The sequence below is a fragment of the Polyodon spathula genome, chromosome 10 (genome assembly GCF_017654505.1).
Source record: "Polyodon spathula isolate WHYD16114869_AA chromosome 10, ASM1765450v1, whole genome shotgun sequence".
Lineage (NCBI taxonomy): Eukaryota > Metazoa > Chordata > Actinopteri > Acipenseriformes > Polyodontidae > Polyodon > Polyodon spathula.
Window position 1 is genome coordinate 3844813 of NC_054543.1, and position 18007 is coordinate 3862819.

General features: G+C 36.1%; 1 pseudogene; it reads right to left on the reverse strand.

Annotated features, from left to right (window-relative positions):
• The window catches only part of LOC121321629, a 199183-nt pseudogene extending 182107 nt beyond the window's left edge, over nt 1-17076 (reverse strand).
• Nucleotides 17077-18007: the final 931 nt, after the last annotated feature.

Consider the following 18007-nt stretch of genomic DNA (forward strand, 5'->3'; position numbering starts at 1 on the left):
TGATGAAAAACAAACCACCATTTTAAGTGTCACCAATACATTTGTAACTTATGCAAAAAATGTGATGGTCACCTAAAATATTTAAAAAAGAGCCTTTTCACAAAGCATTAACACTGGGGTTGTTTAAAGAATACTGACCTTTTAATAGTCATTGAACTGGCCAAGACTGTTTGGCTTCCCTGGCTTTATAAAACTCTTAAATCACATACTTAAATCATTCATGAGTTAAAACTTTGTTTAAGGGTTCACACAGTCCCAACTCATCAAAATGTAGGCAGGATTCTGGAGCCTTTACTGAATGAAGAGTTATATTCCTGTCAAATTGAAAAACTCCAAATGTATCCAGAAGTATCTGCTTAGGTTCATTTCACAGCTGACCCAGGGTAAGTGAATAATAAACATCACAGTAATTGTAATTTTGTTGTAAACTGGAATATTAAGTAAAGACGACACCAACTTAGACACTAACATTGTGTTAACTGCAGTTTATAAACCAAGTTACTGAATCACGGCTTCTTGTTATTTGCTACAGTAGGTATTTGCAAATACTTTTTTATGTACTAGACAGCAACTTACTAGGGATTTTCTTGCCCACTTAAAGAATAATTAGTTGGTTGGATTAGCTCACTGGAGCACAGAGTAAATGGCAGCAGCTTTGAAAGCTAACTCAGGCACATCCCATACATATCCACTCTCAACAGATACTGCTGAGAAGGAGAATCTAACTCAACCCAATATGGCACTTTGGAAATCCCATACTTATAGATGAAGACCACAAAGCAAAAAAAATGCTACCAGAAGCTAGTTTTAAAACCTGTGTGCCAGCATATAGGATTTCAGGTTTTAAAAATACGCCCCATATCTCTTCTAAAGCAGAGTGTGCACTTTGGGTATTAACTTCTCAAAACCAGATCAGATCAATTGTAGAATCTATATAACCTTTTTTTTGCTGATTTTTAGAAAATAACTGACAATTGTGACGCCATTTTTCACAAGGCAGTGGTATCTATAGAAATATCCATGGAAGATCTATACTCTCGCACACTAGTCCAAACTGCCCTACAGTAGTTAGAACTGCGCTGCTATCATAATAAAATGCATACTGACAGCAGCTGTGCAAACCAAATTTCCACATCGTAATTCAGTGTGTGCAAAACATTTACAACCGTGTCTGTATTTAGTATGTAAACGGTTATCTCTGATTTTTAATGAGCTATAAGTATTCAAGTAATAAAACAAAGACTAGACCAGACATTTTAGTATGTACAACTTATGAACAGCACTCCAAACAAATCAGTAATTTGAACAGGGTCTGGTCCCAACAGGTTCTGATGAGCAAGAGTCTGCTGTAGCTGGACAAATTCATGATTGACAGCATGTCATGCACACACATCAGTTCCGTGGTTAGCATACTCTTCTATGGGCAGAGACAACACGACCTCTGGAAAAGGGCGCTTCAGTAAAAGATGTGATTATTAGGAGAAACGTGAGCCCTAGGCACCCTGTCTGAGAATATATATTTTCAGTAGATACAGTACATCTCTATACTAGTAACAGAGGAGAGTCTGTTCTTATTTTGCATTTAAAGTTTGTGAAAGCTTTGACTTGGCTTTAGTAGGTCTCAACCTCTCTGTGGGAAAATGCTCACTGAAAGACCCAATGCATTGTACTATGGTTCCACATTTTACATGTTGCATCTTGGTTCATTATTTTATTTTTATATTCCCTTATCAGATTACTGCTGTACTTTGCACCTGTACATCTTATTTCACTATGACTTTAGCCATACACTTTACATCATGTAAGCACCTCTTTCAGCTCACACCACTCATTGAAATGACCTTTAAAGGCTTTCAGCTCTATTTTTATTTGGACGACCCTGACATCTAGTGGCAGAGGCAAATATTCAGTTCAGTGTCCTATGTTTATTTTGGTTATTTTATTTTTATTTTTTTTAAGGCATATGATATATTTTAAATAAACAGATACTGTGATTTGGTATTTTCATCAAAAGCAAACAGTATTAAGCATATTGTATACCCAATCTTTTACAATAATGCCTAACAAACACTGCATATAAGCATTCATTTGTCAGGTATTGTTTCTGGGTGCTTATGGGTATCTCAAATGAAGTGAAATCCAATGTACTTTTAGCCTTGAAATAGAGCATCCTAACAGTCTGCACGTAGTCTGGAGACCACTGCATCTTCTTACAGGATATAAGGAATAGTTCAGCTTCAGGCACCAGGCTTTTCTATGCAAATGTTGATATTATATTATTTTACATTCACCCAACTAAATCAAACTCAATGTCGCTGAGTTCACAGACTCAGCCAAAGTCCACGTCCTTGTCTTAATAGCTCCTCAACAGTTTTGATAATAAAACCCAACATATAGCTCCAGTTGTATATCATCTTTAAATAAATAAAACTTACTACAAAGAGAACATTTCTGAAATTTGTTTTACATTTTACAAGCATTCATTGTACATATATACGCACATATATGCACACGGAGCACATACAACACACTGTAGGAAAACTCTGGTAGGATCTACAATATCTGAACTAATCTTAGCTGTTCAATAAGTTTGTGAAGAGGTTGATCATGGCAGATAAACGACTAGGCCGGATATGTGACGGGCGATGGATTACTGTACTTTAGTCTATATCTTACCTGTTGTCATTTACAGGCCAGTTTGTCAAGCACCTCCAGCTCCTTTCCAAATTTCTGATTAGCTTTTTTTAGTTCTGCTTTCTTGGAAGTGGTTCTCAAGAAGTCAAATGTTTTCTGCACCTACAGTTATATGCAAAACAATATTTAGTCATGACAGGGAAATACATTTGGCAATGATTTAGAAAAAAATAAAACAGAATTAATGTACCACACACAATATAGAGTGATATGTCATGGTTACCTGTGATTTAAAATATATTGGAAATGTGCTACTATGCACAATGTACATACAATCTGAAATGTCATGTACTGAGCTACACAGTGTTTTCATGCATGGAAGGTACTGGTTATGGGCTTTACTAAGTTTTTCTACATTTTATTAAGCCAGAGAAAAAAGATTAAGGTTGCCAATTTTCAAGCTAGTTGCTCCCAAATTATGGGCTGTGGCAAAAGCATATTAGAATTCAAAAACATGACTAGTGCTGGGTAACAATTATACACCAAATACAACTGAAGTGAAACTTGTGATAATAAAGTGCTGTACTAACCAACTGCTATTTTGAAAAACATATTATTAATAATAATAATACTTTATAGGACAAATAAAAAATTCAACAGTTAACATATAATTATTAGGATTAGATATGTCTCTGCTTATAGTCAGTTCAGATATATATAGCAACGACTTAATAATGGTTGACAGATAATCCGTTTAATACTACGACGTTTCTGACGCACTTTCAACTTCAAAGAGAAAGTTTTTTCAGTCTTTGAAGTCACGTAATGTATTCGTTTGTGGGGGGTGGGGGGTGGGGGGTGGGGGGGGTGGGGGAAGACCCCCTGTTAAGAGTTGTTGGGTGCATAACTGAGTCGTAGGAATTTGGGGATCTTGCCAGAAATGAATGCACAAAACATATAAGCTTGCTATTAAAGAAAATGTTTGTCCCATCATTACGTTCAGTTTCCATGCAAGTCAAGATTCTTATGGAATTCGTAGGAATATATCAGATTGGTTAAATGCTAATAATTCTTAGCAGTTGTCAAGTTAACAACCTCTGGCCATGCATACTAATTACCTCTGCCAGCAGGGTGCCCTTGAGGTGGGCACGGTTTGTATAAAAATACATACAGTATATTGATATTCTAATAATCAGAATACAGTTAGGGGATATGTAAACAAATGAATTCAGCCCGTGATAGCAAGAGATCCCCCGACTCCAGTGAGGGCACTAGCTGAATCACTAGCAAGAGCAAAGTTTCTCAAAGAATTGCTTTGAAAGCGGCTCTCGGCCGAGTCTCAACTATTCTATAGTCATCCTCACTTGTTTAATACCAGGACCTCTTGATGATGGAAGTGTCATTTATTGAACAATCAATGACGACTGAAGCTAAAAGAGATACACTGGAAGCCTCAATGGAATAGAGCTGGACATTTAAAGAATAGAAAACGCTGCTAACTGGAAAAATGGTATTCAAAGGGTTTTTTTCTTTCTTTTATGGATTACATGACTAAAGCTTTAAGAAAAGCATTTTTAGTATTAATGACTGGAATTTTTCAGGAGACGTGTTATTCAAGGAAATTGGATGTAATTGAGTTTTCTTTCTAAAAAACACTAATAACTAGCAAGAAAAACAAACACAATCAAGAATGTAAAGAAAAAATAGGAATACATATATATTTGTAAACAGTTATGCATCCATAACTTAAAAATGTTTTATCTGATATGCAGCTATACTACAGTGGTTAGATAGTGCAAGAGAAAAATCACATCTATTATATCTGCAAGAATGAGGAGTCTGGTAACTGCTGTTCGTTTGGACAGGTGACAGGGATCCTCTGTAAACTCTCTCGCTGTCCGAGTCAGGGAAATACCTTGAAAGGACAAAGTACAAACCAAGTTAATCAAAGAACCCAGTGAAAAAAACAGTACAATCTAAAAGAAATACTGCCTTTTGGTAAAGGATACCAAGATCTTAAATAAACACAGGGTCTGCATAGGTTTAACAGGAATTAAATGTCCCAACCGGGTTGTTCGTCATTTCTAGAAAATGGATATGATTTCATGGCACTGGTGCTCCTGTAACTTGATCACAAAAATAATTTGTGTATCTCTGAAGAGTGTACGGTTATAGTGCCGATTTTTTGTTTTCTATGGTTATGAATTCAGACTTTATTATTTTACGTATATAGACATATTTTAAAGATTGCTGGAAAGTGTTCAACAGCTCAAAAGCGATTCAACATTAATGCTGGATTTAAGCTTGGGACTTTTTAAATGGTTTCAGAATTCTTAAAATGCTCAATGCAAAGCACCTAGACCATCACAGAGAGTAAAAACACGGGACATTATTCATGGGACATAAAAACTATGCACTCCCAGTGAGTAAATCAACTGGCAATGTAACAAAATTAGAACGACTAACAAGAACAGAAATGCTGTATTCTCTGGAAACTGAGAAAACAATTCCTGACATTCTGACATTCTTTAAGTGGTCCTTCCTCTTTTAAAACTGGTACCTTAACGTGCCTAAACCAGCCCGTCATGCTGCTCAAGTTTAGTCTTCTTTTATTCTACCTACTTTACAGCCATTTCTACTGTCTCGGCTATTATGGACCATCAATTCGGCACCTCTCTCAAAAATGAATACAGCTCCATTAGCAAGCTGTTATTATCCCATCTGTTCATTAACATGCAGGTGAGCAATTCCTCCACTACTGAAGTGTATTCACTTTAATGACCTTAGGATATCTGCTGTACTTGACAAGCATTTTTTTTTTTTTTTTCACTAAAGGTCAGCTTATATTAGGCAATAATTACAGACAATTTGCTGGTACTGAAATTGCTCATAAAATTGCCTTACAAGTAGGAATGCAAAACTTCTTGTGATTATCCTTCTTCTGATGGAATTTCCGTCACCCTTTCAAGTCGGCTGCACCCTAGGAGAACTGTAAGCGTGGAATAAAAAGCCAATTTCATTGAGTTTTGAAAAGTTAATAACGCACTGTGGGATACTGTGGGAAAATAAAACTGTTATGAGATTATGCAATCAATTATTATTGACTGTCACTCGGAAGAGCTGTACAGTTGCCTTTAAGATGTGATGTTTCAGAGGTTTACTACTTTTTGGGGCTTTTAACCAAACACAATACCTGGCTGAAGTGCTTTAAACTTGTCACCCAACTCAACTCGACAGACAGAACTAAATGAATCCAGTAGCTCTAGTAGTATATAAGGTAATATATTATGTGTAGGGTGCCTCTCAGGATGTTATCTTATGCTGTTTGGGCGGTTCTGCACTAACTGTACAATATGATATATGTTAGAAAAAGAGGCACAACATATTCAATTATTATAAATTAAAAAAAAAAAATATGGATTGTACACAACTACTATTAGAAATGTGTCCTATTTTATGATATCTATACACATGATATGATGTAAAATCAGAATCCTTCACTGTCATTTGTTAATTTTTTCCTGCAATTAGTTACAAACCCTTACCAGACAGAACACTGTCACTACCTTCATCGCAGGCCCTGTTGAAATGCTATCTGGAGTATACGTGTGAATGTTGATATTGTAGTGCAATGCAAATCTCTGTGTGATTGAGTGCAGTGATTTTGGTTCCAGGATGTCCATGTAAGTGAGATGACAAATCTCCATGGGTGGGCGCTTGTGCAGCTGCACGTTACACAGTGCTACACATGGCATGTCAGTTACAGCATTATGCTATTTAATAATCTGACTCATTTTCATGAAGTATTGCATTTTGGCTTTGTTTACCTACTTATGGCTACATTATGAATTTACTTTTTTATTTGTTTTGACTGTTTCCAGCAGGAGGCAGTCATGGGCCAGCCTTAATGTCTGAATGCATCTGTACCTCTCAGGTTAGAGTCTACATGAGTGAGAATGAAGACAAAACACATCAGTAAAGCAATGTAGCACCTGACAGTTCAAGATGAAAGAAAAATGACTCTTTAAAAACTCCTGACTAAAAAAAATGTGTATTTATAAAGCAGGGTTGATACTATTTGGTGAAGGGGCAAGTGGCCTACCGCACAGCGTGCGCTAATACAGAATGACTAAAGTATAGCTTTTACTTGCAATGCAACCAGCAGTTTGCAGGGGAGTCCTTATATTCAGCACAGGGGATTGTGCTAGCTGAATCGTATTTAGTTTATTGAGTTGCTTTGTATTGTCTAACATGTAGCCTTCCATCACTATCCAGGGCCGACAACGTGATTTTGATGGCATGTTGATTACATTACTATATTATCATATTTCATAACATTTTTTTTGGCCCTGGGCATATTTTTTTGATGCTTTTCACCAGCTTTTCCTGTTCAAACACACTATTCCTATTCTACACGAAACCTCATCTATGTTATCCATGAGCACCAATGTGACTTTCAAGTGCAATGCAACAGAAAAGCTATCCCTATATATATAGATATATAATATATAATATATAGATAATATATATAGATAGGATATATATATATTATATTACAAATAGAGTTTATCTCCGTAATTGATCGATTTGCACTTTATAAATTATGTCAATTTGCTTCAAAGTATATATTTTTAATAACAAAAATATATTTGGTAGTACAAATCATGTAACATAAGTCCAGGGAATAATGAAACAAAATAATAAAGGACTTGTCCAAATCATTTAGGAATCAAGACATTTTTTTCTTCAAAATTGCTTAGGCTTTGATCTACAGCCTTCAAGAAAAACAAAATTCCTTCATGTGAAAATGCATGAGAGCACTGTTTAACTAGGCAGCAAAGAATAAAAAAATAGGTTTATATATTTAAAAAAGAACCATTGTTTTGTTTTAATATACATGATAACATTGTATGAAACACAGTGAACCTTCAGTATAGAATGTAAAAGCCCACATAAAAACTAGAAATTAAATATCAGTTCATTTATAATTCCAAGCTTATTGTAAATCCAAAAAATGCATCCCTAAAACAGCCAGGACTTGACCGTTTCATGTCACCATTTTAATAGGGCAGCTTGACTTGACATATCATTTATAAAATGGAAATGTAATCCAATAAGAATGTCTATATCCATGGAGATTTTACTTTTAAATACCATTGCCCTACAAAGTGTGAGCCCCATGCAAGTGTTCTAGTGTGTCATTGCTTGTTACTTTTTTTCTTGCAGAGGTTTAATACAACCAAAAATGTGCAAGGTTTTTTTTTTTTTTTGTTGGTCAAGATGGCTAATATTTTAATGTATAATTTTAGTCAGTTGACTACTGCTTTGTAACCCTAAAACAAGCTAGGGCGTCTATCCTCTCATCAAGCCAAGAGGAGACCCAAACCTCTTTCCTAAGTCACAAGCGCTCCTCTCCTTCTAAACCCTGGAGGTCACTCATCCATGCAGCCCTTTCCAATGTCCTGTAAATTATAAATGAGTTGGATAACCAATAAGAAACATACATAAGTATTATGATTATGGTGGTTTTCAGAAGTTGCAGGATTTGTAGAAATATGAGGAGATGCTGTTGATGATGTATAACTTCAAACAACAGTGGTTTTAATTGCAAGACGCTGGGAACTAGAGCCTTGCTACCCAACCCGAGCCCAACGGGGCCTGACAATAAGTGTTGGGTTCGCGTCCAGTCAGGTGTAGTTTATATATTATGGTTCAGGCTCGGGTCAGGTCAGGTCGGGTTAGTGTTATCAGTGAGTGAATTATGGCGTTTTTAATTATAAGTGAGATTTTATTTTTTTTTTACTTTCTGTGCGCAAGTGTTTCCTAAAACACACTTGCTGCTTCACAATTTTTTAAACCACAGGTTCTTTGAGAAATTACTTCTCTTAACATCATCTCTCAAACACACTTATCGTTTTGTGCAGCCTGTCAAATGTTGCACTGCCAGGCTTTACTAAGTAACCACAGGATATAATTAATTTCCAATGCAACTAACAACCAATAATCATCTTGGCTGATAAACTGACATTTTGTGCACCCTGTCAACAAATGCTGTGTGGGCGGTCTTAATGGGATACAGTTGAGTTGAAAAACACCAACGTCACCAAATTTTAACACAGTCTGTCTTATACAAATGCACACACACACACACCAAAAAAAAAAACACCAAATGCAACGTCTAATTGAAGGCTCTCATCTGTAGAAAATTCATGCCTTTTTTAGATCGACACAAACTGTTACATTCCAGTTAATGATACAAAGTGTATTTGTCCTGTAGTAAACTATATGCAGCTGTTTAAATGTAATGAACTACATATACAGTATTAAAACACAGCTCTTTAATTCACTGTTAGTTTCTTTCTTTTTTTCCTCGCACTCGTAATGTGCAGGCAAACGTGAAACTCGATTTATATCATGACCCACTTTTATAAACCAGGTCCATCTAGGCTGATGGTGAAATTTTTTTTTAAAAACTATCAACAGGAGAATGTGTAGCAGTGGAACGTTTCATCACTTACTCCAAATACTTATTCAGTTTATACGCAGTGAAACTAACTATAGGTCTAAACCATCAGTTGCATACAAAATGTAAGGGCTACACTATATCAAATGTGAATGACTACTGCTACCTAGGGAGGGTGCACAGATCCAGATACTCAAGTTTAATTAGCACAGTAGATAATGAAAATATGATTCATATACACGGGGATAATATGCAATTGTTATCTGGTTGGCACCTTTTTGATGTCATGCCCTGTGATTTAAAGGTTACTGTAACATTTCACAGCCTGATGGATCCTGTTACTCAAATGACTGATATAAGTATCTACAAAATGTTTCAATGCTGGGTCACTATTCCCTGTATCATTGGCCTCAGACAATGTCTGATGGCATTATGTTATAATCTAATTCTTATTTTCTGAAGATGTGTTGCTTCATATATCCACAAGATGTCCATAAAGAATGATCATGAACAGCTTTTGTAGTAAATTGCTGATTGCACGAGCAATTCATCTACTTCAAGCCGTGAGCATCATAAGACTTGCTGGGTTTAAATTTTTTGGGCACTGAAAACCTAACATTCATTTTGGATAATGTTAAATGATCAATTAATTTGCATAACAGTGTTATAAGATTTGATTGCTAAGATAGCAGTTGTTTTGTGTCACACAACTGATAAAGAGGTCTACTGGATTCCCACAACTTTGTTATGGGAAATAAAAAGCTAATTATCTGAAAGTAGGTCTTATCTACACACAGGGATCCAGTAAAAGCATCATGCTCTCTCAGTTATATCAGAAGCAAAAGCCGCTATTTTGCAAATGGTAGATCACTAATGCTTCATTTGTATGCTTAATTCATATAACCATCTACAAAGTGTTAGCTAACCAAAATATAACATACCTACAGCAAACAATGTCCTCTATCAGGTTTTTTTTTTTTTTTTTAAACAAATAATAAGCCTGCTAATTTATGATTCTGTCTTGTACATGTTCTATTTTTTATTCTATGCTCCATGATTCTGGTCTCTTAGAACACACAAATGCCAGCTGGATATAAACACCCTGGGGTGGATTCTATATGGGAAACTCCATTGGAAGGTTACATGGTTCATCATTTAGCTTCATTCAGAAATAGTTAGCTGTACCTCCGAACGATACCTGTTCCACACTGGGATCCATTCCAGTGCACTTTGCTGTTCCTCAATTTGTTTCATATCTCGTAAATTGCACCAGATAATAAATTCTTGTTCAGAAGGTCATTTCCACCTAATAACAAGGCTCTTACTACTTTATAGCAGGAATATTTGGTCACTTCCCAGTTATTATATGGCCTTCAAAGTAATTACATGGCTATTCATGCCCTGTAATCTAAAGGTAAGAGATAGTCAAGCTCTGTAATTTACCTGACTTAAGAGGCATGGGATGTACTGTATATCTAAGAAGTTTAACTGAATAGAGAAATAAAATAGAGAAATGCACATCTTTGTAGTATTCTATTTCAAATCATATCTATTTCCAGCCATCATTTTAAAATTGTATCCTGATCTGACGCCTTTATGAACAAAACCTGATTTATGCTGATTATTATTTAATTGATTTATTTATTTATTTATTTTTTTAAATACGATTAATGATGTGATAAGGCCTCTCTTTGGACTTATTTACACATACACCTGTTCATACATCTGTTCATACACCTGTTCCCTAGCAAGCAAAAAATAAAGTGTGCATGTCTAGTAAAGAGAGCTGCGCTCCCACACAACACCATATAATCAGCTGACTCCTGAAAAACAGGAGACTATATTTAGTGATCTGCATTTCACAAATTACAAATTGCTTTACATTCCGTTGCCAAGCTTAAGTCCTGATGAAATGTGTGTGATATTTAAAACTCCTACAGTAAAATTCTCTTTTGTCAGTAATAACCCTACTGGAAGTATTAACTGTGTGGTTCAAACTGCTCTTTGGTACCGCAAGCCACAACAGGGTTAAGACATGAATAAAAAATGAAGGTAGAATCTTCACAAATCACTCCCGCCCTGGGAATATAAGCGGGGGTGCAGCCACACAACAAGCACAGAGCTTGAATAATGAAGAAGGTCAAAAAATCTCTTTACACTGCACAGCTTTTGGCTGCTTTTTCATTACATTTCCAGTTGTTACATATTTTATATAATGCCCTTCACTTGGCATGATCAGCATTCAAACAGTAAAATGAATTCCTGGTATTGCAATTGTAATCTTTTGGGCCTTTTGCTGTTCAGATAGTGTGTTCAGTTTTTTTGAAGGTTATTTTGAAGGTTGTTGATAACTACCGGTAAACTAGAATTTATTTGAATGGAGTGCTTCCCCTTTTTTTTTCCTTTCAATGCAGAGCAATATACATCCCATCACAACCTGGGTTTCTTTTTAAACTGGACTATAGCAAAGTCACAATAATTCACATATACAGCATTCAACTCAAAACACACCTCCCAAGTCTGAGGGCATCTTCAGTTGTTTAAACTCTTACAACTCGAAGGCTTATGTTGTTTTTGCTCTCTCCCTGTTCTCAAGCGCTTTACGTTACTCCCCCCCCCCACCAATGTTGTTTAATTAACCCTTTACTGCATAACTTTTTTTTCTAAATATCACAATATTTAGATACCCCTTTGAAAACTTATGAACATAATTTATTTGCAAAATAAGAGGAGGGATTTGCCCTGGAAACAGAATGCCTCACTTTTTGGCGGGGTAACTGTTGGTAAGCCATTATCAAGGCAGAAACACAATATTAAGCGTAAAACAGCAGGTGACTAGAATGAGGTGTCCTTTTTTATAGTGCTCTATGCATAATGCTCATAAACCTACATTTATAATGAGCCTGACACAATGTCACCCAGTTTTAAATGATGTATCATATGTCTGAAATTTTGCAGTTCTGTAGTTGAGGTGATAAGAATTATATCCCAGCTTTTGAAACTGAAGACGACAAAGAAACAAATACACTTTTAAGGTTGTTATAATCAGGTCACATGTTGGAAACCTCATCTAAGTCGTGCCAGTATGCAGCTCCACATATTCTGCAATAAAATTGTATTAAAATCATTTATATACCTCCAACCCAAAGAAAATGAAATGGGACAACATAAAACATCTATAATACTGGCAATTGTCGATAAAGTTGGGTAATTATTTGTGTGACATTTACTGGATAATGATGTGAAACAGACATAATCAATCATTCAGAGTTTGAAGAATGAACTGTAGATGATTTGACTGGGATAAGCAGCTTGCTAATATACTGCAAAGACCACCTATCTTCAATGACTACCAATTCACTGGAAAACATACAGTCTGACTTTATAATAATGTCAGCTGTATATGAGAGGCTAAAGTGGTCCATATAGAAAAACCACGACAGATAGGAAACCCACCACAATGTGAGTTTCTAAAGAAACTGTGAATAGAAAGCCTGACTCCTGCAAATGTCATCACACTCTGCAATACAGATTGCATTTTAATCTGGACACAATGTTTTCAAGTCTGTACTGTGACACTAACACCCAGGAGCTCACATTTAACAAAACTAGGGTTGTTAACAGAAAGCCAGAGTCGCATTGTTTTAGGTATATTTGGACACTGAAGGCAGTTGTATCCATTTGTCAATGTGCAAATGAATTGTGTATATATAGATCATTAATTGACTGCACATGAATCCTACTTTGCTGTGGTATTTCATAGACCCTCATTAGCATTATTCTTGAACTACCATACCTAAAGTAGCATCATGCAGTCCAAGGTCATTTACAAGGGGATCCTGACACAAATACAGTACACACAAGCAAATCAGATCTTTGTGTATCTTAATCTATCGAGCCAATGTTAATCAGCATAATAAAAGCACATGCTTAGACTATGTGTTAAACCACATAAATACTGATTGACTTCTAGTGTTTTTAATAAAGCATCTGCACCACTTACTTTCTCTTTGAACCTCCTCCACAGCTGCAGTCAGCTCCTCCTTTAGTTCTGCAGTTTCCCTTGCAATCTTTTCACCCTTCTCAATTAAACTGGGTGTGGCTTCTTCCACCGATTTCAAGAGCACACGGCCCCTTTTAGAACAACCCTTTTTATTGTTAGATGGGTAATTTGGGCAATTCACTAGTGTGGTGACCTGCAACAAGAAGTGTAAAAGCATATAAAATGATTCTATGAACTTGAAACTACTTTCAATGTTTAACATTTTGACATAGATGTGCATGAATGACACCTGTACCACAGCTTAGTGTGGCGTTTACCACACAGTAACTCCTTTGTCTAGGAGGCATTTCAAAAACTGCACCTGCCCTGAAATTGCAATCTGCCCTGAAACACTCACAGAACTTGAGAAGACTGCACCAGGCTTCTTCGACAATCATACTATTATTTCTGTTTAAAACAAAGACCCTTCTTTGCATCACTGGTGCTTTATTTTCATCACTGGTGCTTATAAGAACCACTGCTCATTACCAGTAAAACATGGTGGCTGGTGTTTCTGAACACAATGAAAAAGATCTGACTTGCATGAACTGTTGGGTGTTTGATTTCCGTAACCTTGGGCCCTGTATTACTATTCTAAACAGTGGTGGTATTTAGATCTGTAGCTGTTTCGATCAGTTAAATAGACCCAAATGTTTTTTTAAGTGGTTACAAGGCTACTCTGATATACAAAGAGCAGACTAAAATAATGCAGTGGAAGAGCAAATTCCACAGTGAATGACTCGCTCATTTTATTTATTTATTTATTTGACAGGGACAACAAAACATTTTTAACATTTATGACATGTCATAAGAGGTATTGTACCCTAATAGGTTTTAGATAGACTGCCATTTTTTTGTGCTATACTTTCAATTACCGACTTGCAAGCACATACAGTAACCCACACACTGTCGTTCCATTTTGTGATTACAAAGTGACTTTTGTCTAAACGTTTTCTGTTTACAGTGTCGCTATTCAATCTGTTAACGGCTTACTTATGTTTAACCACCTACTCACATTGCACTGTGTTAACAATACGATGAACAATGTTCTTCTTTTACCACAGCCCTCTGCTGTGGAACAATATACTTGCCTTCATGTTTGATTAGAGTAACCACCAAAATAAGGTTCTTTTATTGTTTATTTTTGTCCTGCAGACAGACAGGGTGATACATACTGACACTCCATCCTGAATTATTAATATTCCTATAACACTTACAGTAATAAACACAACACATTTTTTTTTTTTTATTTCCTGGTACTGCTATGACTGTGCCTACAGAATGCAGTTTCAGGTTCTAAACTGAGGAACAGCACTGAATCAGGCATGCAAACACAAACAAGAAAGACAGCTTGTATGGTCTGAATTGTTAACACAAGAGCAACATTATTCTCCCTTTGGTCAGTTATAACAAATCTATTCAGAACCAAACAATGACGACAAACAACAGAAGAGCACATCAATTTCACACCGTAATGGGAAATCAAACAGTTTTATACATGCTCTTGGAATACTGGATTTGTAGTCGTCCATAACAAAGGCAGCATTTTTATTTCTGAACAAACACTCTTTGAAAGGAGAAGCGTTCCTGCGTTTTGTGTTCCCTGTTGCTTTCAGACCCTGCCAGCCTGCTGCAGGATGTGCAAGGAAACATAGAACAATGAAACTCTAATAAAACACTGGGCTCTGTAGTGGTCCACATGTTTGTCAATGAAGCAAACAGAATGCAATAATTAAAGATTCCAATCATGTGGCAAGAATTCTGACTTCATACTAAAATGTATAAATATGCGCTTATAGGGATTTTTATTCAATAGTACACCTGCACAGAATTTTGCACTCTGCAATTGCGCATAATAGTCCAAGAAAGGGTTACTGCACGGTGGTGGCATTTTCATGTTGTGTTACTTATAAAGCTATATATTAATTTGTTTGTCAGCAATTCCACTGGCACTGTTAATTACCCTCATTAATTAAGTAGTTGCAGTGAAAATTAAACTATTGTTGCGCTGTTGCTGAAAGTTGTCTCTGTGGGTACAGTATATTCCTTTTTAACACAGCTCCTGGCTCATTCCAGTCCAGTGAGAAATACAAAACATGCTAGAAGTCAGTGATCGGATCCGGCTGCATCTTAATTCAATTATTTGATAAACACTTGAATGGCTGTTCAGCAGGCCATGTGGAATCATTACCATTGTGTAAATGAGTTGAATTTAACAGGGATTTCTCCCAAGAATGATAAATACTCCCTTGAAATAAAACACTTTCATTTGGTAATAAAAATAAATTTGACATTTTTATTTTATTAACTTAGCTGGCCAAAACTGTGGTAATTCCAACAACCATAAAACGCAATTACTTATTGCCCCCATGTAATTCACTAATTAACAAGCATTCATTAGGAATGCGTTGTCATGGTTCCTGGGAACAGCTTGGAAACTCAGTCCATTACTCTACTCATAACAATAATAATGGAATATGGGTGAGAGGGAGAAGCAATAGCTGACCATAAAGGGTTCTATTATGTATGTATGTACTACTGACCCACTAAGAGATCACAATGAGAAAGTGCATAGGGCACAGCATTCTAGTGACCCACTAAGAGCTTACAATGAGAAAGTGCACAGGGCACAACATTCTAGTGACCCACTAAGAGCTTATAATGAGAAAGTGCACAGGGCACAACATTCTAGTGACCCACTAAGAGATCACAATGAGAAAGTGCACAGGGCAAGGCATTCTAGTGACCCACTAAAAGCTTACAATGAGAAAGTGCACAGGGCACAACATTCTAGTGATCCACTAAGAGATCACAATGAGAAAGTGCACAGGGCACAACATTCTAGTGACCCACTAAGAGATCACAATGAGAAAGTGCACAGGGCACAACATTCTAGTGATCCACTAAGAGATCACAATGAGAAAGTGCACAGGGCACAACATTCTAGTGATCCACTAAGAGATCACAATGAGAAAGTGCACAGGGCACAACATTCTAGTGACCCACTAAGAGATCACAATGAGAAAGTGCACAGGGCACAACATTCTAGTGACCCACTAAGAGATCACAATGAGAAAGTGCACAGGGCACAACATTCTAGTGACCCACTAAGAGATCACAATGAGAAAGTGCACAGGGCACAACATTCTAGTGACCCACTAAGAGATCACAATGAGAAAGTGCACAGGGCACAACATTCTAGTGACCCACTAAGAGATCACAATGAGAAAGTGCACAGGGCACAACATTCTAGTGATCCACTAAGAGATCACAATGAGAAAGTGCACAGGGCACAACATTCTAGTGATCCACTAAGAGATCACAATGAGAAAGTGCACAGGGCACAACATTCTAGTGATCCACTAAGAGATCACAATGAGAAAGTGCACAGGGTACAACATTCTAGTGATCCACTAAGAGATCACAATGAGAAAGTGCACAGGGCACAACATTCTAGTGACCCACTAAGAGATCACAATGAGAAAGTGCACAGGGCACAACATTCTAGTGACCCACTAAGAGATCACAATGAGAAAGTGCACAGGGCACAACATTCTAGTGATCCACTAAGAGATCACAATGAGAAAGTGCACAGGGCACAGCATTCTTCCCAAAAGACTGCCATTTGGGTGCAGATTTTTTTTTTTTTTATCTTTTCATTTTTTTTAATTGGTGTTGTTTTGAGACCCCAGTACTGCCATCTAGAACAGTTTCAAGAATAAAGGGCTTTCTATTGTATAGTTGAATGTTATTTACATGATCTCATCAAAAAGCAAAGAACACAATGTGATTAATGTGGATTCTGCAGTATCTGTAGTATAACCAATATGACATGTACCTGAATTATCAGTGGCTCAAGTAACCTTTCCACAGTTATTGTCCTGATCTGAAGATCCTTAGAGACCATTTTCAGCTGAATGTTTTGAAGAGTCAACATGTTTTATCTTCAAAAAAAGGACACACACAAAAAAGAATTACATTTTAAAAAGAAAAATAATGTATGCTTCATTATCATGACATATTAATGAGTAACTAGTTGTTATTATAATGCCCAGATAAAAATGACTGCTTAAGAATACCTACTGGATACTGTATTCGAAATACAGGCATAGTCACTTAAATGTAGCTAGACTATCTCGAATATATGGGGTGCCATGTGTAAAAAAAACATTCATATTTTGGGGGTAATTGGGGAATATGGGAATATGGACATTTCAGCATTACAAAAGCCAATCAAATCGTGTGAAAGCACAACGCAGGCTGAGCCATTTGCATACAAACTCCATATTTAGCTGGCCAGTTAAATATTTATCTAAATGTTAAATCTTGCTAAGTGATTTAAGATTTAGTGAATTATGTATCTAAATGTTAAATCTTATTTATTTAAATAGTTAAATATTTAGCTAAATGTTAAATCTTGTAACTAGATTTATAAATTATATCTGAATGTGCACATTTAAAAAAAAACATGTATTTATTTTCACAACATTTATAAATCTGGGAAAAAAAACAAGATTTAAACTAAATCTGGAAAAAAATATTAACGCTTTTTTTTTTTTTTTTTTTTTTTTTTTTTTACACATGACACCCATACAAATAAAAATAAAGTGAAACATTACAAAGGGCAGTGAAGGGACCAACAAAATGTGACCTTAATATTGATTGTTTACTAACACTGAAATCGACAGAATAGAGGAGGCCTAGAAGCAAGGTGTTATTGTTCGTGTCGTTAATCAGTCTTCCATCTTCAAAATCACAGCACTGTTTGCAAAATGCATACAGTGGATATTAACAAACGTTCACTACAGTGTTCGTTTCTGTGCTTGTGAAATGCTCACGTCTCAGAGTTGTATTTTTAACTTACTTAA